The sequence below is a fragment of the Typopeltis vanoorti genome, chromosome 10, assembly GCF_054136105.1.
Source record: "Typopeltis vanoorti isolate ZY-2024b chromosome 10, IOZ_Tvanoo_1.0, whole genome shotgun sequence".
Lineage (NCBI taxonomy): Eukaryota > Metazoa > Arthropoda > Arachnida > Uropygi > Thelyphonidae > Typopeltis > Typopeltis vanoorti.
The window spans coordinates 106849106-106874475 of record NC_143558.1 but is presented as its reverse complement, the minus strand read 5'-3'; the positions used below and the strand labels follow the sequence as shown (position 1 = coordinate 106874475).

The window sequence follows — 25370 nt, the reverse complement described above, 5'->3', positions numbered from 1 at the left end:
TTTTCCATTTCTTTTGAACTTTTTTTCCCTGCAATAAGAATGTGATTTTGTCAATAAAATAGGCTAGATTATATGCTTCATTTACAGTATGTAGAGATAAAATATAATAAAAAAAATGATAATTTATATTATTTCAAATGCCTTGCCACTGGAGATAGCATGACCTCTACATTTTCAATCTTCTAGGTGCTGCTACTACTGTTAGAGAAATTGTTAAGGAGACAGGTCAAGTTATTTGGGAATGTCTGTATATACCAGAAAAGTCTGAAAAGGACTGGATGGGTATTGCTGCTCAGTTTTATGACAAACAAATTTCCAACTGTATTGGTGCTGTGGATTACAAACATATGAAATTAAAGAAATCTATTAAGACCAGATCAGATTTTACAATTATAAGAATTTTTTTTCAGTCATTCTTTTGGTGTAGTGGATGCAGACTATTGTTTCACTGTGATAGATGCAGGAGCATTTGGCAGAAACAGTGACTGTAGAATATATAAAAAAAAAAATCGGATTATTACCAAGGATTAAGCAATAATCAACTAAATATTCCTAATCCACCGAAACTAGCTTGTGACAAAATGGGTAAACGTATGCCTTTTTGTATTTATAGGCAATGAAGTATTTGGACTATCATAAAATATACTGAGACCTTACCTGAGAAGAACTCTATCAATTAAACAAAGAGTTTATAATTATAGATTTACATGTGTTCATTGAATAATCGAATTCACCTTTGGCATCTTAGCAAACAAATGGAGGATTTTTCACCTACTAGTAGGTGTAAATCTTGATTTTGTGACCGTATACTCAATGCATGTTGTGTTTTTACATAATTTTCTGTGAAAAGGGTGGGATGGGATGGAATACAGTTTGGCAACAAATCACATGAATATCCTCTGCAAAACACTCATTCAGCCAGAATGTGGGCTAACAAATGCAGACTTCATATGAGAGTTGTTTTTTTTTTTTTCCAAATTACTTTGTAATGCCTCAAGGTTTACTATCATAGAAACATAATAAAATATAAATTATATTTAAAAAGACTTAGATTACATTATATGATTTTACACACTGTAATGTATTTACTACTAAAAATAAAATTAAAAAATACACATACATAACCTTCAATTTGTTTTTCTTTTATTGATAATTCTATCCATTGCTTATGACATCCATACAGATTTCTCCCCATAATTTTTCTTTAAGATTCTGATCACCATATTCTTTCAGTTTATTATGAAGAGTAGGCTATTTTTCTAATTCTAATATTAATTTTTCTGCATCAAAAACACTAATGTGTCATCTCTACATTTGTTGTCAGATGTGCTTAAACAAATGAACAGTTTGGCACTATGCCAAGAACTGCGATTGAATAATCACAGGTGCATGCAGACTCGGGCACATATTCATGTGACATTTTAATGTGTGGCAATTGTATCTCTAGAAAAATAGGGCTGGCTGCAACTTTATAATTGCTGCAGTTATTTAGTCGAATATGTGTCCTTTCATATTAAAAACTGAGTTCTGTTTTAGTGGCCATATAACCAAACTACAGAAAACTGCAAGCGTGCATGTAGCCTAATTCACAGAAGCAGTTCAAAAATTATGCTTATTCAACAAGAATTCAAAAGCTCTTTTGCATTGCCCTTATCTATATTGGAATAAGTTAACCATCCCAAAAATTGGTGGGCTTCATTAGTTTTAAAATATTTATACTAAATCTGTGGAACTTAATAGTGTATCATATTATTTCTGATGTGATACACTATTAACTGGCTAACTGCTGTATACATTTATTCATTCATTCGGAAATGGGGTTTTATTTAATTATTAATAAACTAATTCTTTCTTGAGAGTTCCCATATGAAGACTACTCATGTCTGATAAGGCTTATACGTTGGCTATTCATAACTGTATTTTTTTAAGGAAATTACAATGTAGACTAATATTAACTAAAATAAATTTAATATTTCAGCAAAGTCAAATTGCCATTGTCAGGGAATAAAATATAATAAGACACGTGCATGCAAACATTACACTAAGTAATGAAGATGAAGCATATCAACTGAGAGTAGGCCTAAAGTCTGAAATAGTGTCCCTTAGTTGGGCTGAAGTACAGAGGATGAAAACTTTCCAAATTTGGAGCAGTTTCAACCAAATTTGTGGAGGTTAGGGTAGTTTCTTAAGGTAGAAGCAGATTGAAGAAGTCCTTTATATTTATATTTACTATGATGGAATAAAGTGGCTTTCTTCTAGCATGTTCTATAGCTGGTGTCCAAAACATGGTCAGAAAGTCCTGTGTGGCTGTAACGATGGAAACAGATATAGTCCTTATGTTCAGCAATTCTAATGTTGGCTATTCTGCCTGTTTGGCCATCATAGGATAGTTTAAACTTCAGTGACCTGATAAAAACTCCTGGCAGGTCTAGGGACTGTGGCTGGTCTTTGGCAGAATGTGTAAGGTATACAATTTTTTTTTATATGGTCTGTAATTGGTTGAAAGGTTGTATTTTTTAAAGATTTTTGTTAGTTTTTTGGATATATGGAATAGTTTTTTTGGATATATATGGAATAGTGATAGCTTTGGTGTAGTCTCTGTTCTGGAGGGGATAAGAAGGTGTGTGGGTTTGGGGTTTTAATATTTTTTGGATATGGTAGGAATTGTAGCTGGATAAGATGGTTTTATGAAAGTGATCGAGTTTAGTTGAGAAGGCACTGTTATCTGAACTAATTACTTTAGCCATGTTATATGAAGTTTTGACAATTCTGTACTGTTGTGTGGGGGACGGTAGGATGACTGTGAATATATCTACCACTGTATGTGGACTTTCTGTAAACAGAGAATGCCAAGAATTCATCAGTCTGGCACGTAATTAAAGTGTCCAGGAAAGGGAGACTGTTGTCATTTTCTTTTTCTAATGTGAACTGGATCCTGGGATATTGATTTTTAGTTGTGTTAAAAGTATGTTAAGAGCATCCATGCCATGTGGCCAAATGGAGAACACATCATCAAAAGTGTAGTTGTTGATGCCATTGATTCACCCATATAATACAAATCAGCCAATCATTTAGCTAGCTTGCTCTCCAAATATACTGGCAACACTCGTTCACACATAAAAAAAACTCAGCCCACTTTAAAGCTAGTATAAAAAAAAAACCTCTCATTCCAAACACAAGGATGTTATGGTCAGTTTGAAGTCTTCTCTCTATTCACCCATATCCCACTTAAAGACACTTTTAAAGACCCTATTCAAACTGAATTTCCTCCCAATATTTCAGTTTTTAAGTTCACTATTTCATTTGATAAGGAAAATTCTACAAACAAATAGAGGGCATATCCATGGGCTCTCTGCTCTACCCCCCCCCCAGCTAATTTCTTCATGGAAATATTTGAATAGAAAACTCTAAAAACTAAAACACTGATCTGTGATTTGTATGAAGTCAACAGTTGTTCAAAGGTGAAGTAAATCTTGAGCAAAAGAGAAATGCTAGTTTTTCAGAAGCTGAGGTTGCAGTGGTTGTGATGTGTTTATCCCAGGTGAGACTTGAAGTCAGGGTAATTCCAAGAAGACAAATCTCAAATTGTCTGAAAATTTGGGTGTTGTCAAAAATAATACTGGGAGAAAATGGTTCTTTTTTATGAGATATAAGACAGAACTGAGTTTTATTAGCATTAAAGTTAGTGAGATTATCTGAATCCCCATTGCCAGATGGCTTGGAGATCAGAATTGGAGGTGATGGTTGATGTTCTGTAGGTTGAGTTGTATAGAGTGAGGTTTATCAGTGCTATCATCTGCAAAACTACGTATTAGGTTGGAGGTCAGCTGAAGGGTCATTGATATATAGCAGGAAGAGGATTGGTGAGAGGACAGAACTTTGTGGAACCCCAGCATTAGTTGAATAGTGGGAAGATAAGAAACCATCCACCACCATACATAGTGGGCATTCAGACAGAAACCTGGCAATCCAACTACAGAAGTCCTGGGACAGACCAAACGATCGTAGTTTGCCTAGTAAGCCTTTGTGCCAGACCTGGTCAAAAGCTTTGGAGATATCAAGTGCAACCATTTGAGATTTGCCAAACTTCTCCATGGCATTTGTCCAGAGATGGGTGACATATGTGAACTCCTGTTGATCAGGAGTGATGCAGTGATGGAATCCATCACTGGCAGTCTGATTTTTTAATGATACTTGTGACATAATGATTAGAAATATATACATGTTAGCATAAGAATAATGTTTAATTTGCCAAATATTTCAGTCTGAATATTACAGGCCATCTTCAGTGGTTACATGGGAATAGTTTAAAAAAAAAAAACAAAGTGGAATATGAACAATTGATCATTCATACATAGAACGCGTGATGTCATATCGCTAAGTATTAGAAGAATAAACATTAAAAAAAAAAAAAAAACATAATTAAAGATATTAATACTCGTATAAAGTTTACCATGGAAATTGAAAAAGACCAAGTTATCCTTTTTAGACGTCCTTCTCATCCGTTCACCTTCTTGTATTCTTACAACAACAGTTATATTCATAGTCATAGGTCGTTATATTCTCAAAGAATCTGCTCATCACCCTTGTCAAAAAACAGAAGTCACAAAATGTTTAATCCAATGAGCCAAAACTAACTGTTCAACTTCTCATTTATTACAGAAGGAACTTTCAACTATCAAACATCACATGAAACTAAATGGCTTCTCCAAAAAGAGTACACAACATCTTTTTGATTCTTACAAACCAACACATAACAACCAAGATTCAATACGTCAAGTTCCAATTCCTTACATTTCCAGGATTTCAGAACCAATTTTGAGAATTCTAAAGAAATATCATCTAACAGTCACTTATACACCTATTAACAAATTATCCACCCAGTTTCCTTCATCTAAAGATAAAGCTCAACCTTGTCTCTACCTGATGTGTATCAAGTTCCTTGTAATTGTAATCTTTCTTACTTTGGACAAACTGGACGTTCCATATAAGAAAGAATTCAAGAGCATCAGTCATCAATTCAACACAACAAACCTGAGAAATCTGGATTAGCTCAGCATGGATTAGAAACAAACCACAACATCCTTTGGTCCAAGACTCTCCTCCTACACAGATGTCGCTACAAATTTGAACATTTATTTAAAGATAGTGTAGAGGCCTTACTTCAGCATCCTAACTTGAATCGTAATGACTGTATATCTATATCAAAAATTTGGGAAAGTTTAATCAGGATAACACATTAATTTTTTTTTTTTTTTTAATGTTTACTCTTCTAATACTTAGCGATATGACATCACGTGGCACGTTCTATGTATGAATGATCAATTGTTCATATTCCACTTTGTTTTTTTTTTTTTTAAATTATTCCTATGTAGCCACTGAAGATGGTCTGTAATATTCAGACCGAAATATTTGGCAAATTAAACATTATTCTTGTGCTAACGTGTATATATTTCTAATCATACTGGCAGTCGTTTATTAAGTGGGTGCCTTCAAGGTAGTGTAGGAGTTGAGAATTGATGATTTTTTTCTATTACTTTAGACAGGACTGAGGTGAGTGAGATAGGGCAGTAGTTGGATGGCAGTGACTTATTGCCCTTCTTGGGAATGGGTTGAATATAAGTCAATTTCTAGGGTGTGGGATAGATACCAGTGGAATAATAGAGTATATACAGGCAACATAGGATAGGACTCAGTTCTGGTGCACAAATTATCAGGACAACTGGAGAAATCAGGGCCAGGAAACTTTTTTGTGTCTAATTTGGACACTTCCTGGCAAAAGGATATGCAGGGCATTGTATGTTGGGCATCTGGAATGGTTGAAGTAGGGGGCAATTACCATTGTCAGTTATGATGCATCCTTCTAACTAGCACCTTCTAAACCTACAAACACTATCACCCAGTATAAAAAAAAATCAGAACAAGAACCAAATTCAGAAGAAGGAATGCCAATAAAAAATACAGGAGAAATTGAAGATAAGGTGGATCATACAGTAGGAAATGTTATAAATAGCCCTATACAGCTAATAACTCCAGAATCAATGGAAAACACTGATGATAAAAAATGGGAACTGATCCATTTGAGGAAAAAATCAAAACCAAGAAAAGCAGTGGAACACAATCACTGCCTGCCCCACAGTTGAACTCATCAACTACTCCCAAGGTACAGATTACTTCATTCAAGAGCAAGCCAAGAGAATCCTCAAAACAGTATAACTCAAAGCAGAACAGAGGCATGCCCAAACCTGAAAGCAACCCCTTGTTCACCATACAAAGAAGCAGAATAGAGCAACACAGAATGTTGAGCAACCTTCAAACCAAGAAATAAAGGATCACACTAAAACTAATAGCAGAACAGAAACTTATTAAGAAACAAAAGATCACAGCCAAGAAAACTGCCCACCAAACAAAAAAAATTTAGCAGAAATTGACATTCTAGATATGCTGAATGTCACAGCAACTACACTACCAGTAATGAAAAGACCAAAGAAAACAGCAGGAAAGTGAAAGGAAAAGGAACCAGATTAAAATAGGGAAGGAAAAAAATAATAATAAAATAAAATAATAAAAATAATAAAATTCAACAATGGCTAGATCACTTTTTAGAATAGGCACTCTAAACACAAGGGGCTGTGTTTAGAGTGCTTCCACAAAAACAAGAAGAAATAATCAACCAAATGAAAATAAAAGGCATCCATGTGCTTTTCCTTCAGGAAACCCATATCACCAAGCTCACAGAAATCAAGAAAATGGAGAAAATACACAACATCACAATGTACTGGAGTGGAGGAAGCAATATTGCCAGGGGAACAGCCATAATCCTGGCAGAACTTTCCAGGAAAAACCATTTCCAGCACACGAGACCAAGAAGGAAGAATAATATCTGTAATAACCAAACTGGGAAACCAAAGAGTAAATTTCACAAATATATATGCACCCAACAACGGACACCAAAGATCACTTTTCTTTAAGAATCTTGACACTTATATGGAAGGGCCACATGATCATATATTTGGAGGTGACTTCAACTGCTTAACAGATGTATCAGATAAAATAGGAGGCTACACCCATAGAGAAATACAAGGCAGAATCAACTTAAACACACTGTGTGTGAAATACAACCTGGAAAAACCACACAAAATCCTGAACACAACACAGCCCCCTCCCACTTGGACCAATGGAAGAGTATCCACAAGAATAGACAGGCTTTACCTCAGTAAAAATCTACAACACCTCCTAGACTCAACAGATACAGTCTCAATAAATAACAATAAAAATCTATCAGACCATATGATGGTAATCGTCAACATAAAGTACAAACTCCCAAATCATGGGCCTGGATTCTGGCGTATGAACCCAAATCTAATGAAAGAGCCAGATCTACTAGCAACACTGGAAGAGACCATAACTGCAAACTGGGAAACAGGAAAAACAGAACTCAAAGACCACTAATGGAACTGTGGGAAAACCTAAAGAAAGAATGTCATAAAATCATAATGGAATGGGAAAAAAACAAAAAGAAAGAACAAAGGCAGATGACTTCCATACTCTACAAGAAAATCAACATATTAAAAGCTGGCTCAAATAACCACAACATGCCCAGAATGAAGAACCTTATCAAAAAAGTATGAATTAGAAATAGAAAGAATCAAAGCAACACAACTAAACACCCTACAGTTAAAAAAAGCAGGTTGACCAACATATCAGCAGAGATAAAATTTACCAAGCCCTTCTACAACCAAATTAAAAAACAATGACAGGAATAGGTAATAGATGAAATTACCACCTAGGCCTAATAGTTATAGATCCTGTAGAAATAAGTAGAATTTTCACAACTTACTACAGAGAACTACATGCCACAAAACAATCAAACAAGAAGGAATGGGAGGAAATAATCAGCAACCTACCTAAGCACAAGAAGACAGAGAGGATTTGGAAAGAGAAATTACAGAAATAGAAGTAAAGCAGGCAATCACCAAACTAAGAGTAAATAAATCACCAGGCTCAGATGGACTGGGAAGCACCTTTTATAAAACATTTAAAAACAATCTAGCTCCCATCCTGACACAAATCTACAACACACTCATCAAAGATGGTGAATTAACACCCTCACAGAAACTAGGACTTATAACCCTAATCCCAAAGCCTAATGCAAACATATTGCAGGTCAGTAATTGGAGGCCTATCACCTTGCTGAACACTCACTACAAAATATTAGCCAAAATAATAACTAACAGATTGAGCCCAACACTAAAAACAATAATCCACACAAATCAAACCTGTGCTATACCAGGCAGATACACCTTCCAGACAACTAATTTAATCAGAGATATCATCCAGTACACCCAGCAAAGCAAAGCTTTTGACAGAGTTAACCATGAACTCTTAACAGCAACCCTAACAGCACATAACTATGGCCCACATTTCCTACGTATGATAAACTGCCTTTACAAGAACATAAAAAGCAAAATATGCATCAACGGTAACTTCTCTGAAGACATCAACATAATGCAAGGTGTAAGGCAAGGCTGCCATGTGTCACCAGCTCTATACATAACATAAATTGAGTTGCTTGCAAAAATGATCAGACAGACCTCAGAAATTAAAGGATTTATAACCCCAACAAAGAAACATGAAATAAAATGTGTTTTACATGCTGATGATGTAACTTGCATCATAACCAACAACACGGCCCTTAAGACTCTTGTCCAGACAATAGAAAAGTACAACAGAATAACAGGATCTGAGATCATCAAATCAAAAACAAAAGTATTAGGAGCTGGTACAACAGCACCAATCACCATACTAGGAATTCCTTTCAACCACCTAGGCCAACTTGAAAATGAAGAAGAAATAATTAAGAAAATCATCTGTATAAAAGAAACCTGGCAATCTGTACACCTAACTGCCACTGGAAAAGCACAAATTATTAAACAGTTAATGATCCCCTTGATAAAATACTACATAACTCTATTTCCACTCAGAAAAGTACAAACTAAAAGACTGGAACATATTATCCACAGCTTTTTCTGGAACAATAAAAAGGCAAAAGTTAGCAAAGAGAAATTGGCCCAAAGAAAGGAACAAGGGGGTCTGAACATCCCAAGAATAACAGATATGCTATCAGTGGAGAAAATTATGCAGGTAACTAAGCTTATGCAAACAGCACACCCCTCCCATAAAATGTGCCAGTACTGGCTAGGAGTAAAGTACAAGTGGTGAAAAGGCAAACATTTCATCAGAATACTACAGAACCATATCCAGACAAGCAAGAATTATCACCACAAACACCTTCAAGAACTAAAAAAAGAAGACATATCACAGGCAATTAGTAACATTCCAACAGACATACTCCCCCCAAGAAAAGGAAAAATGGAAACACTGCTACTTCAAGTACACCTACCCATCCAGACAATTTTAACTGGAGGTTATTACATAACATCCTACCAGTAAATACAAAACTGCTGAAATGGAGAATACTTCAAGCTGCAAATTGTGCCTTCTTCACCCTACAAGAAACCCAAGAACACCTGTTCTACGAATGCACAGTGGCAACACAAATATGGGCTAATGTAAGCAGCACCTTCAACATCCCACACTCAGGAAGGAACAAGCACTATATCTGCAAGACCTACCAGGAGAAGGAAGCTTGAAAAATCAACTACTCTACCTACTAATTGAAATTAAGTATCATATTTGGAAAATCAGGAACATTGTAACATATGAAAACAAAAGAAAACAATAGAGGATATTAAAAGAAGTTCAAGGACCTCCATCAAAAACTACCTGAGACTACAGTTAGAACTGGGACCAAATGTTTTCAGAAAAAGATGGAGTTCCCCACCTGCATTATGCTACCTATCTGAAGGCAACATCATTTTGAAACTCCCATGACCGATTCCAAGAAAAGTGAGCAAAATGGCCATGACACCCACCTCACTAAAACTGGGGGATTTTTTTTTTTTTCAGACAGATCCTCTTTCTGCTCAATCTATACTATCTATTTATCCCAATAGTTTTAACAGGCCTTTAAGGCATACAACCTTCCAAGCATGCTTGGATTTCGTAACTGAAATATGAGGATAGATCTATCTATACACAATATATATATATATATATATATATATATGCCTAGATTCTCTAAAATTCCTTTTCCAAACTCCCACTTTTACGATTGATAATAACTTAATCCTAAACAGATCTTTATGTTAGCCTGTCTCCCACACTCAAGTTTAAGCAGACTTTTAGGTTCTTTATTTACTTAAAGCTTATGGTACTATACTCTTAAATAATACATAAACAATGCTATCAGAGCATAAGTTAACCAGGCTAACAACCATACCAACATCTCTATCACATTTAGAGAAGTGTTCTCTCCAAGCCTCTGACATACACCTAATAACAAATTTAAATGCAGGGGTATGGAAATAAAAACAATTAGGCAAATTTCCCAAATAACTAGCACCTGAGCAACTCTCTGGATGCAGAGAAGACAAGCTAGCTATCATTATCCCTTATCCAAAAAATAACAATTAAATAAACAAACTAAAAAATAAAATCTAATTAAATTAAAAAATAAAAATAATATAAAATAAAACTCTATATAGGAAAAAAAAAACATTAACAGTAAGGAAAAACACCTATCAAAACACCTAGCCCAGAGTGTTTCCAGAATCCACTTTTGGGAAGCTGTCCCCCAAAACTGGAGATAGTCCCCACAACTTAAAGTAAAAGTAAATAGGAAAATCCTATACGATCTATAAATATTCCACTCCCCCATCTCCTTCAGGACAGACAACTCACTTCATCTTTCCTGTCTTCTTCTCTCTTAAGGCCATAGCTTCATACGAGATTGTCAACCCTGCCACAGGAGCAAAAGACCTGATCCTGTAAGAATTGATTACAACCTGGAAAAATGCAGACAATGTCAGTACTCAAGGAAACAAGATGGCAAGCAACTAAGGTACTAGTGATAGATAGTGGTGGAAAGTTGCTGAAACCATTCTACCTATGACTTTATAATGAATACAACCTTCTCTGTTTTTGGTGGATAAAAATCCAGTACCACTAACAAGAAGGCACTAATTATGTAATTAGTAAAACAGATCTGGTATTCAAACAAGTCAGTTATGATGCATTGGAAGCAAAGTGTGAAGCCAGGAAATTGTTTTTTTTTCTATGGGTGATGATGATGCAATGGTGCCAGCTGGGTTTGATAGGGTGGAAATAGTGTTGGGTAGAAGTTACGGCGAGAGACCAGAAAGTTCGGCTGTCGTCTGAACAGGCTGCCAATTTGCTCTTTCAAAACCCTGTTTTGGAAGCACTGATTGCTTTTTTGCATCTATTTCGTGTTTGAGTATAAGCTCTAAGGGAGGATGGAGTTCTTGATTTGAGACAGTTGTGGTATGTTTGGTTTTTTGTTTGTACCTCCTTGGCACATCTTTTGGAGAACTAGGGTTTAGTTAGGGAATGGCAGTTCCAGAGTAGTGTGGGGGATATATGTTTCCATGCTGGTGAGGATTACTTTAGTGATAAGTTTGTTGCATATGTTTGGTTTGGAAGTCTGGGAGCAATAGTCCAACCATGGGAATGAGGCATAGAAGTTGTGGAGGCTGTCCCACTTGGCACCGTTATGTCAAACTACTCTTGTATGTGACTGGCTGAGTAAACATTGTTGCATGAGGGAGGAGATGAGCACTAGACTGTGGTCAGAAATACCTAGGAGGCCCAAAGATTCATTCACTGTGTTGAGATTCATTTGTTGAGACTATACCAAAGCTATCACTATTCCATATATCCAAGCACATCCAAAAAAAACTAACAAAAATCTTTAAAAAAAATACAACCTCTCAACCACTTACAGAACATATGTGGCTGGTCTTTGGTCAACTTATCAGTCCGACAAAGACCAGCTACAGTCCCTACACCTGTCAAATGTTTATCAAGTCCCTTGAAGTTGTAAACTATCCTACTATGGCCAAACAGGCAGAACAGCCAACATCAGAATTGATGAACATGAGGACTATATCTGTTTCCATCATTACAACCACTCACAACCTGCTGACCATACTTTGGACGCCTGCCATAATATACACTGTAAGAAAACCACTTTACTCTATCACAGCAAATACAAATATGAAAGACTTTTCCTTCAATCTGCTTCTGCCTTAAGAAACTATCCTAATGTCAACAAATTTAGTTGCATGAATCTGTTCAAATTTAGAATGCTCTTATCCTCCGTACTTAAGCCTAACAGCCAAGGACGTCCAGTTTAGCCCACTAGGGATCAGTATTTAGGGCTTTAGGTCTATTCTCAGTTGATATTGATTCGTCTTCATTAGTTATCTTATTATATTTTGTTTCCTGATGATGACAGTTTGTCTTTGCCTGAAATATTGAAAATATTAATTAAATATGTTTTAGTTAATATTATTCTGTATTGTGATTTCCTTAAAAATACAGTTATGAAGATTACTTAATTTTGAGAAGGTTGGGACTTTATTAATACAACACTTCTCTACTAGTTTCGTTGACCTCTTTTCTATGCTTCTAAAAAATACAAAATACTTGTATTTTTTAGATACAAGCTAAATGACAAGTGAAGTTTATTTATAGTATTACAGTTGACAAGAATTTAATCAAACAGTTTACAAATGCTTGTAACCATCGTGTTTCAATGTGTATTCAAGGATCCTGTCTGTGAGATTTTGAACAATGACTAGATTTAGTGTATATTCACATCTTGGTTTTTACTGCATCGAGTAGGTGTTGTAAATGTAGATACATCGAATCAGTTTAAGGCATGGTTGGATGAGCATTGCATGTACCTCCCACGATGAGTCTGACTCATGGAGGACAGATATTAATAATAATAATGTATCATTTGTTATGTCCTTGAATCTCATCTTGGGCATGGATGTTGTAAAAGCCTGCCCCAGACAAGCATGCATAACATTTTGAATTTATAAGGTTTGTCTTTCAAAGTGTGTGTATATGGGGGGGGGGGGGGTCTGACAAAGCATTTGTGGTCTGTATAACATTTTCTACCAAACTACAGGATTACATTCATTGGTTTTATGATAAGCTAATCTAGACTTGTTTTTTCACTTACTTTCTCCATCTTTAACTTATTCTGGCATACGGATCTCTCTGAATCATCCTGTTTGTTCTATATAACATGTCACTTTTTTTTTCTTTTTTTTTTTTTTTGCTAGCCAGCGGTCAAGACATAAATTCACGGGTGGTGAATAAGCAAAATCATAAAACAAGAGCTGTATAAAAAAGAAAGTATCACTGGAAGGGGAGACAAGATTGTGTTAAGTGAAATGAGCAGATTTACAATCAATATAAAGCAAAAGATAGAATAATATTAACCGTGATGAAGAAAGCCAAGAATGTGGAAAAAAAATAGTAGAGCTTGCCAAAGGAAAGCCTAAAGTTAGATTGCTATATGGCGAGAAAAACTATTATAAAAAAAAATAACCTTATGAAGACAGCTGATATGAAAGTGGATGCCCAGAGATTCAAATTACTAGATCATTTTGCTTGGATAACATTCCATGATGAAACATTAAAGTTTGAAATAGATACTGTGAAAGAGGTAGATCTATAAACAGGTAGACAAGCTAGAGATGAGATGAAGACATTGTAATGTGTTCATCTTATCAAATTGCTGTAAATACAAGAAGAAGATTAGATGGGAGTGATAATGGATTATGCAAGATAATTAGCAGTATCTGTAACCTGGTTATTTAACAGCACAGACAAGGTTCTAAATCAGATAGTTTCATTGCACAAGAGTGACTATGTTGTTTTGATGAAAACTAGGGAAACCTGAGATATTGGGGGGGGGGGCAATCAAGCATGTGTCTGGCCATCCCTGGGACAAACGAGTGTGTGTGTACATAAATGATTATGAAATGCTAAATATTATTTCATAGGTTTTTTGATTTGAAATGCCTGTACTCAAATGCCAGAAGTATCAGAATTAAGGGAGAGGAGTTTTTGGCATTAGTCAGCTTGACTTGGCCAAAAAATTATAAGCATCAGTGAGACCTGGTTAACAAAAAAAATTATATAGTTTCAGGGATGGAATGTAAACAATATTGTATTTTCAGGGAGGATAGAGGGAACAGAACAGGAGATGGAGTATAGATGATGATAGCTGAAGAACTACAACCATCAAATTAGAAATTAAAGAGAATTTTAAATCTGGGGGGGGGAGGGTTCATTTGAGGCTATCTCAAAGTATAGCTTGAAGGGAGATAAATGCCCATAGGACAAATTATAGTGACTGCTATTTCTGGTCAGGTTGGCCAAGTGATTAGTGTATTCACTCTCCAACCAACAGGCTGTGGGTTTGAATTCCGCTGTGGAAATGGGTGTTTTGATTGTCTTTAGGTGGGAGGTGAATGGCATTGCCTGGTGTGAGAACACCACACTGCTTATTAGAAATTTTATTTATTTTCTAACTTCATGCTGAAACAGTGCTACATACTGTGGTCCCACATGTAGGACCAGAAGAGGTCTAGGCTCCAATAATCCTTTGCTATCCAACTCCAGACCTGGGAATTTGAGAAGTCATTCTTTGGTAAGTTCTCCATGCTGCCAGTGTGCCCTGCAAGGCACTCCAAGAGAGTTTCTTGAAATCAGCTTGAGAGAGTCAAAAGCTTATTAAGTCCATATAACTCTACTGGCACCATACACTTTAAAAGATACAGTTGCAGGGATAAATTTTGGTATATTTGGTTCTTCCTGAAGTAGCTGTATCAAGTCTTATCTTGTATCAAGAGTTGTACAAGCTGGAGTCAGTAGAGCATTGATTCACATCCTAATTAAATCTATATATTCAAAACCAGGCAGGAGATGAGTCCATTCTTGATCTATTGATGCTGAGAGGGAACATGATTGTATTCTTGTAATACAACTCCATCTGTTGAATGGTGCAACATTAAAGTCCATCTCCTTTGTTCAGCAAGGCAGTTGTAATCAGTGTCCTTCCATCAGGCACTCATCCAGAGGTCTCTGTAATCATCCTTAATACCTGAAGTCTTAGAGGCAGTAAGACGTGCTTCTGAAAGGAGATATATAATTTCTGTAATCTGGATAGACATAATCTAGGTGCTAACCATCACAACAAGGAAATGCCAAGACCTCCATGGTTTACAGTGGCATGGAAAAATGATAGTGGCACATTGTAAGGAAGACATAACCATGAAAGGACGGCTGACCAACTGCTATATCCATCCAGGATAAGACAGAGAGAGAGAGAGAGAGACTTCACCTAGGACTAACCTGTGATAGAATCTAGGAAGAAGGAAATAATTCAGAATGAAGAGCCTCTGTTGAGATTTAAGTGGAGCTCAATAGAGAGAAGAGAGAACAGATCCTACAGTAGATGGGAAAGAGGAGTAGCCTGTCAGATAGAAGAGAACACCAAGGTATCTCCACTCCTCCAGAACAGAGGTAGAATGCGAGGACATGCCATGCAGGGAAAACTCGGAATGAGAAAGCACACTCAACTTTGTCACGCTGATGTTTAAGCCACGAAGTTGATAGAAGTCAACTGCTTGGTTGAGGAGTTCCTATAAGCCTTCTCTAATAGAGGCAATGAGTATAAGGTCATCAGCAAATCTATAGCATTAACAGTGGTGGTGTCAAGAGAGTAGCCAATATGGCTTGAGAGTGAAGAAACTCACAGGAAGGGGGGGGGGGTCTCTTTGTGTATATCCCTAAATGCTGTGATGGACGTTGATTTGGAGCCCAGGGTGATGGTGAAGGAAATTTGCAGAGTAAATTTCTGATAGGAAAGCTTCTGGACATCCTGCAGTAGACAGAGCGCAAAGTATAGCTTGAAGGGAGATACTGTCAAAGGCGTTTTGGAGCTCAGGAGACATCATAAAGAGATGCCAAGGTTGGCATTGGGATTCAGAGAGGAGAGAGGAAAGAATGAAGATATTCTCAGCACAACCATCTGCAGGAATGATGCCTCTCTGCTTAAATCATTGGATGTATGACTACAGACGTTTAGCTGGCACTTTATGAAAGAGAACAGGAGGAACTGTAATTGGACAGTAGTCAGGAGGTATAGATGCATCCTCCTTTTCAGTGATGCACCCAGGAGGGGGTCAAGGGGCCCTCCCCTCCCCTAAAAAAAAAAACACTAGAAAATTTTCCAAAATACTTTTCCTAATTAAAATTCATTTTGTAATTAGGAAAATTAAAAAATTAAAAGGTGAGAGAACCCTATAGCAGTGTTTCTCAACCTATGGTCCGCGACGATGGGACAGATGGTTTACAGGCTTAAATTAACCAAATAAATCTATATATTTTAATTATCCAAACAAAACAAATTAAAATTGAATAAGTAAGTAAAAATTATTAAAATAAACTGAATACAAAAAAAAAAAAAAAAAAATAGCAGCAGAATGTTCATTCCATGAACATTCTGCCACTATTTTAATTTGTAGCGGCAGAATGACGAATAATAAGAGGGGTGATGTGAAAAACAATATGGTTTTATTGCTTCCGCCTTCCCTTGCTGTTTTGTCAGATTTGAAGTGAACATGTGTTGTCCACATGACCACATTTCAACCAGTTGCTTGTTGTTTATTGATTTTTATTGTTGAAGGTTTCCCTCCTTCAACCAGGGCTCAATATCTTCAGAATTGCTAAGTAATATTTAGACAAAATGTGTTGCGAGTTAACTCCAATATTTATATATTTTTCGGAAATCGCGCAAAAAGCAAGCTGACAATTGAGTTGAAATGCTAACTCTCTTCAACCGAATTCCAATAATATATGAAACTGCCATAACAGCATTCACTATATATATATATATATATATATATATATATATATATATATATATATATATCTTAGTTTTAACATGTTTACGAATTTAACACTTTCAGTTGAATTTTATTGCTGCAGAGCAAATCACGCAATCTAATTAATAACAATAGTTTTTAGTTAGATACTGTGTTTGCCGTTGTTTAGTTAGATACGGTGCAACATATGGTTTTGCTTGAGTCTATATATACAGCATAGTTTCTGTATGAAGGGCATGTGATTTATTAATTAGTCTCATTTTTATCCCAGTTGTCTCTAATTGCACTATTTGTTGAGAAATATATTGCACAGACTGCTTATACTTTATTCACTGACATAATAAAAGTACTTGATTTTCTTGCTTCTTCAATATAGTGGCTATTAGAAGGGTAACGAGTGTGGTAAGAAAAGCAAAAAAAGGATTACGAAAGAACATTGCCCATGCAGGCTAAAGAGAATCCTAAACAGTTTTTTCAATATGTTGCAAGTAAAAGGAAAAATGTATATGGCAGAATAATTTTAAAGAATGCCAATGGTAGGGAGGTAACTGAAGCAGTGGATACAGTTGAGTTACTGAGTGAGCACTTTGCAAGAATATATCATCCAGGTGGTGACGCAGAAACAAATGAACCAGTAGATTATATGGGAATTGTGGTGAATGAAGTGGAGGTGAGTAGTCCATTGCATAACCTCAATGTCAATACATCTGTGGGATTGGATGGTATACCAGCTCGTGTCGTACGAGAAGCAGCTAAAGAATTGTCAGTACCCTTGACCATTGTTTAATTTGAGTCTCGGGTCTGGGTTAGTCCCGAGGGGGTGGAAAGAGGGGAAAATAGTTCCACTGCATAAAGGTGGTTCCAAGACTGCTGTTGTAAATTACCAACCAATTAGCATATCAGGAATCGTTGTCAAGATCTTAGAGAAATTAGTCAAGAAAAGAATACAGGATTGGATAGATGAAAATGGGATATTGTATGGGGGACAACATGGTTTTGTGAAGAGTAGATCATGCCTCAGTAACTTGCTCACGTTTTATAACACAGTTACGGCTGAACTGGATAAGTGTAATGGGTTTACAGTGATTCTACTGGACCTTGCCAAGGCCTTTGACAGGATACCACATGGAACCCTAATCAGTAAACGGGAGCAGGTGGGGATGGATATAAGGTTGGTGAGATGGATAGGAGGGTGGTTGATGGAGAGATACCAGAGAGTGGTTTATTCAGGAGTTGAGTCTAAAAGACGGCTTGTGACTAGTGGTGTGCCACAGGGCTCTGTTCTTGGACCACTGCTTTTCAATTTGTTCATCAGTGATGTAGGAAAGGATCTGAGAGGAAGTGTTCACTTATTTGCTGATGATGCAAAGTTGGGTAGAGCAATTGTGAGTACACAGGATGATTTGGATAGTTTGGAGGACTGGGCTAAGGAAAATGGATGTCAATTTAATGTGGCAAAGTGTAAGGTTATGCACTTTGGGGTGAAAAGAATAGCAGCAGTATATCACATTGGTGGAACCGTACTCCAGGAGATTGATGAGGCCAGGGATTTGGGAGTGTTGGTGGATAGGGAATTGAAGTTTAGGGGGGCACATTGCAAAAGTGGCTAAATCAGCTCATCAAATCACTTGGTTGCTGAAAAATACTTTAACAAGCAGAGACCAACAAGTTGTTGTTCCTCTGTATCGAGCCTTGATAAGATCCCATCCAGACTACTGTGCCCAGTTATGGTCACCAGGATTTCTTCGTGATGGGGAGGAAGTGGAGAGGATCCAGAGACGAGTGACCAAGATGATAGCAGGTCTGTGTAATGAACCTTATGAGAATAGGTTGAAGATTTGTGGGTTGCAGAAATTGGTCGATAGGCGGAAAAGGGGTGATATGATTGAGACATTCAAATTACTGAAGGGTTTCTATAAGATTAATCCAGAATATATTTTTGAAAATAGGACTGGTGGTGGGAGGACTAGGGGCCATGCATGGAAGCTGGGCAAGAATGTGGTTGACAAGGGTGTTAGAGCTAGGTTTTTTACTTGGAGAGTGGTGAATGAGTGGAATAAGCTGCCAGAGTCTGTTGTGGGTGCTACAACTGTGAATGAGTTCAAGGCAAGGTATGATAGATACTGTGTGAATGTTGAATAGTTGTTCTTGACATGATGTTAGGGCCTCCCTCGATGAGTCTGACTCCTTGGAGTTGCCCGGAATAATAATAATAATAATTGGGGGAGGGAGTGTTGTTTACCATGGGAGCAAGTTATTATCGCCCTGCTCTGAACGTGTTTTAGCTTTTTTTATTTGCGAAGTATATGCGAAGCTTTTTAATTTCTTTTTTTTTTCGAAAAGTAAATGTGTATATAAAGTCAATATCAACAGTAACCTGATTACGAACTCGTAATGAGGACAGGGAGGTTTGGAGCTTCCCCGGATAGTATTCAAAAGGTAAATACAATTGGTTATTTTGTATAGGGCCCCGAAACTTATTAGTTTAGAATTTAACCACTGGGAAAGGGTTTGTGTCCACCTCAAAACTCTGAAACAGAATTTGGAAACATTTTCCAAACAACTTTTTATAAGAAAATTCTGTTATTTCACGATCCATTTCAGGCTTGCAGTCACTAGAATGACCTTTCATTATCGAAAGAGCAGCTAATTGAGATTTCAAGTGATAGTGGGCTTAAAATGCAATTCTGTGATCGTGGTTTGGCTCGATTCTGGTGAGAAGTGAATTTCCCAAATTATTTGAAGAAGTCGAAAATCGTCATGCAGTTTTCTACAACCTATCTTTGCGAGAAACAATTTTCATTGCTCCTTCAAATAAAAACAAAATAGAATTTGTCTTAGTTTGTGTGTCGATCTTCAACTGAAGTTGACTAATATTGAGCCAGATATCCAGCAACTCTGCAATCTCATTAAAAGTAAATAGTAACATAATTATATCATTTTATTTATTTGTTTAATAAAAATTAAAACTTTGTTTTAATTTTTATCCACAAAATTTAATTTTTTTATCTATATATCTGGCCTGGTTGGCCGACTCTCCATCCAAAAGGCTGAGAGTTCGACAATCACATTTTCACAGACAATCACAAACATCCTGCCATGGGCATGGATGTTTGTGATTGTCTGTGAAAATACTAGTGGTAGTGGTCGGCGGTAGACAGCATTGGTGTAGATGATGATGATTGTAGTTGTGGTTGGTGAAGGAGAGTTGTAGAGTAGGTGCCCTTCCTCGATATGTCTTTGGACTACCTAGAGATGTTATGTAATAATAATATCGACAAGCTTTATATGTTCATTGTGCATCACATAGTTTGAATTTGGCACTTGGAAATGCTATATCTGTGACAAATAAGAAATTGCATTGGCATAATTGAAAAGGTACACAGTTTCTTCAATACCCCTAAAAGACAGGGCATCCTTGTTGTTTATAATATTATAATATTAATATCTTTTAAAATTTATAATATCTTTATTTAGCTTGCAAAAAATATTTGCGTGCACCTTACCATTGTCTAAAATAATGCAAAAATCTGACAGTGACCTCTTAATTGCCCTAAATTTTGTTGATGATGATGTGGGCTCAATTAAATACCGTTCGTGAAACACCAGATTCTTCATTTAAAGATATTTATATTGAAGTATGTATAAAAGCCAATAATTTGAATATTGACATTAAAAAGCCAAGGACTTCATCAAAACAAACATTAAGGTCCAATGTTCCAGCCGATTCTGTAGAAGAGTATTTCAGGAGAATTATTTCATTCCATTTATTGACCAAATATTGACTCAACTTCATGAACGCTTCACTTGGCACCGCAACATTTTGAAATATATTTTTTTCTCTTCTACCAAATGGAAAAGATGCTCCAACAGCAAGTGCAATGGAAGATTTTTGTCAATTGTGTGAATTTTATGCTGATGGTTTGCCTTATACAAATCCAGCAATTTTGAATGCCGAATTTAAGTTGTGGTATAAGAAATTTGAAAAACCATTTGCAATAGCTCCATGCAAAAATGCCGTTGATGCAGTTTCAAAGTGTGACAAAATGATACATCCTAACATCTATTACTTATTAAAAATATTTGCATTGCTTCCAGTAATAACGCGTCAGTGAAAGGTCATTTTCTAATTTACGCCTTTTAAAAACCTTTTTAAGATCTACCATGACACAATCACGATTGAATCGACTGGCTTGCTATATATATATATATATATACACACAGAGAGAGATTAATGTAACCACGACTGAAATAATTCATGAGCTTTGGAAAAATAAACGAAAACTGGATTTTATTCTTTAAATAAATTTTTATAATTACCTAATGAATTTTATTGAATTAATGAAATTTAACGAATTTTAGTTGAACAGATAAAAATATTTTTAATGCAAATTCATTGTATTAAAAATATTTTTATCCGTTCAACTCTCCCTCACCTCCCCCAAGATTAAATCCTGGGTGCCCAACTGCTCCTTTGGAATGAACACTGTTCTTGACTGGCAAAGATACAATGGTAGGCATTTGGTAAACAGAAGTAGATCAATTAAATTTTGCAAGATAGGGAGAAGAACCTATCAAAGCCCCACTGCAGTAAGCTGGTCCTGCAACTGATGAATTAGTTGGAAGTGAAGACTGTTTCATCAAAGGAAGATGGATGTAAACATTCTGCTTCTGGAATGGAACTTGAAATAGAAGGAAGGCTTAAATCAGATCTATCTATCTATCTATCCCAATGGCTTTAACAGACCCACAACCTTCCAAGCATTCTTGGATTTCATAAACAAAGTACGAGGATAGGATGGTCACCCCTTTGCCTCTAAGAGTATTCCTGGCTGTATCCCTGTGTGTTCTATGGGCCGGTTTGCCTGCTTGTGGGATGGAAAAACCCATAGAAACTGGCAGAAAAAACCCTACTTGAATCAGGTGGGAATGGTAAACGAGTGGAGAAGACATCTCTCCAGAAGAAGATACTGTACATCTCACTTGGGGAAGGAGGCAATGCTCCATCCAGTATTGGCTTGAAAAGTTCATTGTTTGGTCTCTAGAGCAGGTGTTCTGGATTATGTAAAAATAAATAAATAAAAATTATCAAAAAATATATAAAATTAATAAATAAAGAAAAAAATGGAAAAATCCTTACCCACCCATGGTACAAATGTACCGTAGGTTTACAGAAAAGCCTTTCACAGGTGGAAGCTGAAGCTACATAAATTATTTCAGATGGTAAAGATAGTAGTAGAGAATCTGGTTTCAGTCTGAATCCAGAAATGGGTTGATAGCATATTGATCCTACACAGTTTTTTAAGTTAAGAGGATAATAAATCCCTCATTATTTTAAAGCCAGATGCGAAACTCGGAGATCGAAATCTTAAAGTTTCAAGCTGAAGAACTACCGGCGAGTCCAAGCGTAAGTCAACACCTGGGTAGTACAACACTAGGGCAACTCGGAGCAAAGGTGGAGCAAGCTCCATCACCATCCTTAATATTTTTTCTCATAATGTAAAACGCAGCTCCTAGGAGATGTATTACTGTTTTACATTATGAGGAGAGTTCACTATCACTACCCAGACCGGTTTCAACCTTTATTGAGATCTCATCAGTGAGTAGGTAGACCTGGAATACCAAGGTTTAAGTGAACCGAACTTACATATACCCCTACTAACGAATTGCCAGACCGGTGTACCCATAATATTATTATTACTACGATAAAGAGCCAAGAGGCTATTTTTCCGGTGGCGTAAATTAAGTTAAGGGGATAATAAATCCCTCATTATTTTAAAGCCAGATGTGAAACTCGGATATCGAAATCTTAGTGTTTCATGCCGAAGAACTATCGGCGCGTCCAAGTGTAAGTCAACACCTGGGTAGTACAACACTAGGGCAACTCGGAGCAAAGGTGGAGCAAGTTCCATCACTATCCTTAATATTTTTTCTCATAATGTAAAACGCAGCTCCTAGGAGACGTATTACTGCGTTACATTATGAGGAGAGGTTGACCGGTGTTGACTTATGCTTGGACTCGTCGATATTTCTTCGTCATGAAACTCTACGGTTTCGATCTCCGAGTTTTGCAACCAGCTTTAAAATAATGAGGGATTTATTATCCCCTTAACTTATAATTACGCAGCCAGAAAATTAGCCTCTTGGCTCTTTATCATAGTAATAATAATATTATGGGTACACCGGTCTGGCAATTCCATAGTAGGAGTATATGTAAGTTCGATTCACTTAAATCTTGGTATTCCAGGTCTACCTACTCACTGATGAGACCTCAATAAAGGTCGAAACCAGTCTGGGTAGTGACCTCTCCTCATAATGTAAAACAGTAATACATCTCTTAGGAGTTGCGTTTTACATTATGAGAAAAAATATTAAGGATAGTGATGGAGCTTGCTCTACCTTTGCTCCGAGTTGCCCTGGTGTTGTACTATCCAGGTGTTGACATACCCTTAGACTCGCCGATAGTTCTTCGGCATGAAACTCTAAGATTTCGGTCTCCGAGTTTTGCATCCGGCTTTAAAATAATGAGGGATTTATTACTCCCTTAATTTAATTTACACCTCCGGAAAAATAGCCTCTTGGCTCTTCATCCTACATAGTTTTGTTAAGGATAAGTCTTGCTTCGGTAATCACCTTATATTTCATGAAAAGGTGACAGCTAAGTTTCAAGGGAAATGGTATGAAAATATTACTGAATTTTGTCAAGTACTTGACAGAATACCAAATAAAGTATATACATAATTGTATTTATAATGAATATAATTAAACTGTATAATTACAATAGTAGCCCCCCCCCTTGTATCTGCCAGGTTTGGTTCCATCATCTTCTGCTGATACTTGAAACCGCAGATAGTAGCGAATGACTAGTGAGACCCATACTTTTGCACATATATAACAAAATTGAAGCAGGAAATTATTAGTCATTTGACTTAGTCTCACATGCTAGGATAGGGTTCTTTAGTGAATACGTTATGTAGTTAATATATAATGCATCCACTAAATTGTATGGCTAAATGAATAATAATAAAATGAGTTATTTTGTATTAAATGAAGTAATTTCTAGACTACCACTTCACCTGTACTATCCGGGAATGCTATCTACCACATTTGGGCACACATTCCATTGCTCATCGATAATAATATTACATATTTATTTAAAATTATCATGAAACAATTTTTACGTCTTTAGAATCCATGAAGAGCAATGGAATGTATGCCCAAATGAAGTAGAAAGCGCCCATGAGTAGTACGGGCGAAGTGGCAAACCAAAAAAATTGCCTCATTGAATAAAACTTCGTCTTTAGACAAATAAAATTTAACCCACATAATAATTATGTAGAATGAAATGAGAAAATATGCTAATGAAAATGTAATTGTTAATAAAATCTTAACATTTTTATTCTTATTAGGAGGGATCAACGGAGATCAGAACACCTCGTTGTGTTCAGCTACATTTTTATTCATCTTCCGAATCTTTGGCAGTTGGCTGCTTGCTTGCTTACTGAGCAAATGATGTGGACAGCTGAGGATCATTGATAGTAGAAGCTTTGTTGACTTTTTTAAAAAAACATTGCTATTGGAAGCTGCCGTTTTTGTCTCTTCAATTCAGTAAACAGGTTGTGCAAAGTTTTCAAAGCTTCTGTTATTGTGTGAGTAATTTTTATTCTGCGCTCCATCATTGAATCATAATCCATTATATGTTCCTTTAATGTTGGAGCCATTCAAAATATCGTGGCAAATCTTTCGAGTGTCCACGCTGGTGGTTCTTGTTCACTTTCATCGTCATCTTCTGTAGAAGATTTGGCAAGATCTTTCAACTCCTCATTAGTGAGCACCTAACGATGTCCATCTATATAATCATTCAATTCATCTTCTGTCATATCGTCAAATCCCTCTCCACCTATTTTCTGTGCTGTGTTAATTATTATTATCTGTGAGTTAATATCGGGAGTGTCTTGGGAATTATGAACAGCATCACTCCACATATTCTTCCAGCATGCAGTTACCATTTCTGGTTTCAATTCATCCATTGCTCCTTTGATGAATACAATTGCATCTGCAATTGTGAATGATTTCCAGCATTCCATGACTCCAACATCAGCAGAATCCTCACACATTGCACGAATCATATCGAAAACCTGCCGAGCATATGAGGCTTTGAAGCATCTAATGACAGCTTGATTGAGTGACTAAAGCAGTGAGGTCGTATTAGGTGGGAAGAAAACCACTTAAACATTTCATCTTCAGTGACTAGTGACTCAGGGTGCCCTGGAGCATTGTCTATTATCAATAAAACTTTAAACGGTAATCCTTCCCTCTCCAAGTATTTTTTCACCTCCAGAATAAAACATCGATGGAACCATTCCATAAATAACATGGCTGTGACCCATGCTTTTGGATTTGATTGCCTAAAAACAGGCAGACAACTTTTGTTTTTGTTTTTAAGGACACGTGGATTCTGTGCTCGGTAAACAAGATCAGGTTTAATTATATGACCAGCTGCATTGTCACAAAGTACCAGCGTCAATCTGTCCTTAAATG

The 25370-nt window shown here is 36.4% G+C and overlaps 1 protein-coding gene and 1 pseudogene across 3 annotated transcripts in view; both read left to right on the top strand.

Annotated features, from left to right (window-relative positions):
- Positions 1 to 25370, top strand: part of LOC150102656 (uncharacterized) — a 144005-nt gene that overhangs the window by 52530 nt on the left and 66105 nt on the right. The gene's annotated exons all lie outside the window — the stretch shown is intronic.
- LOC150102657 (uncharacterized) lies at positions 211 to 24334 on the top strand (annotated as a pseudogene).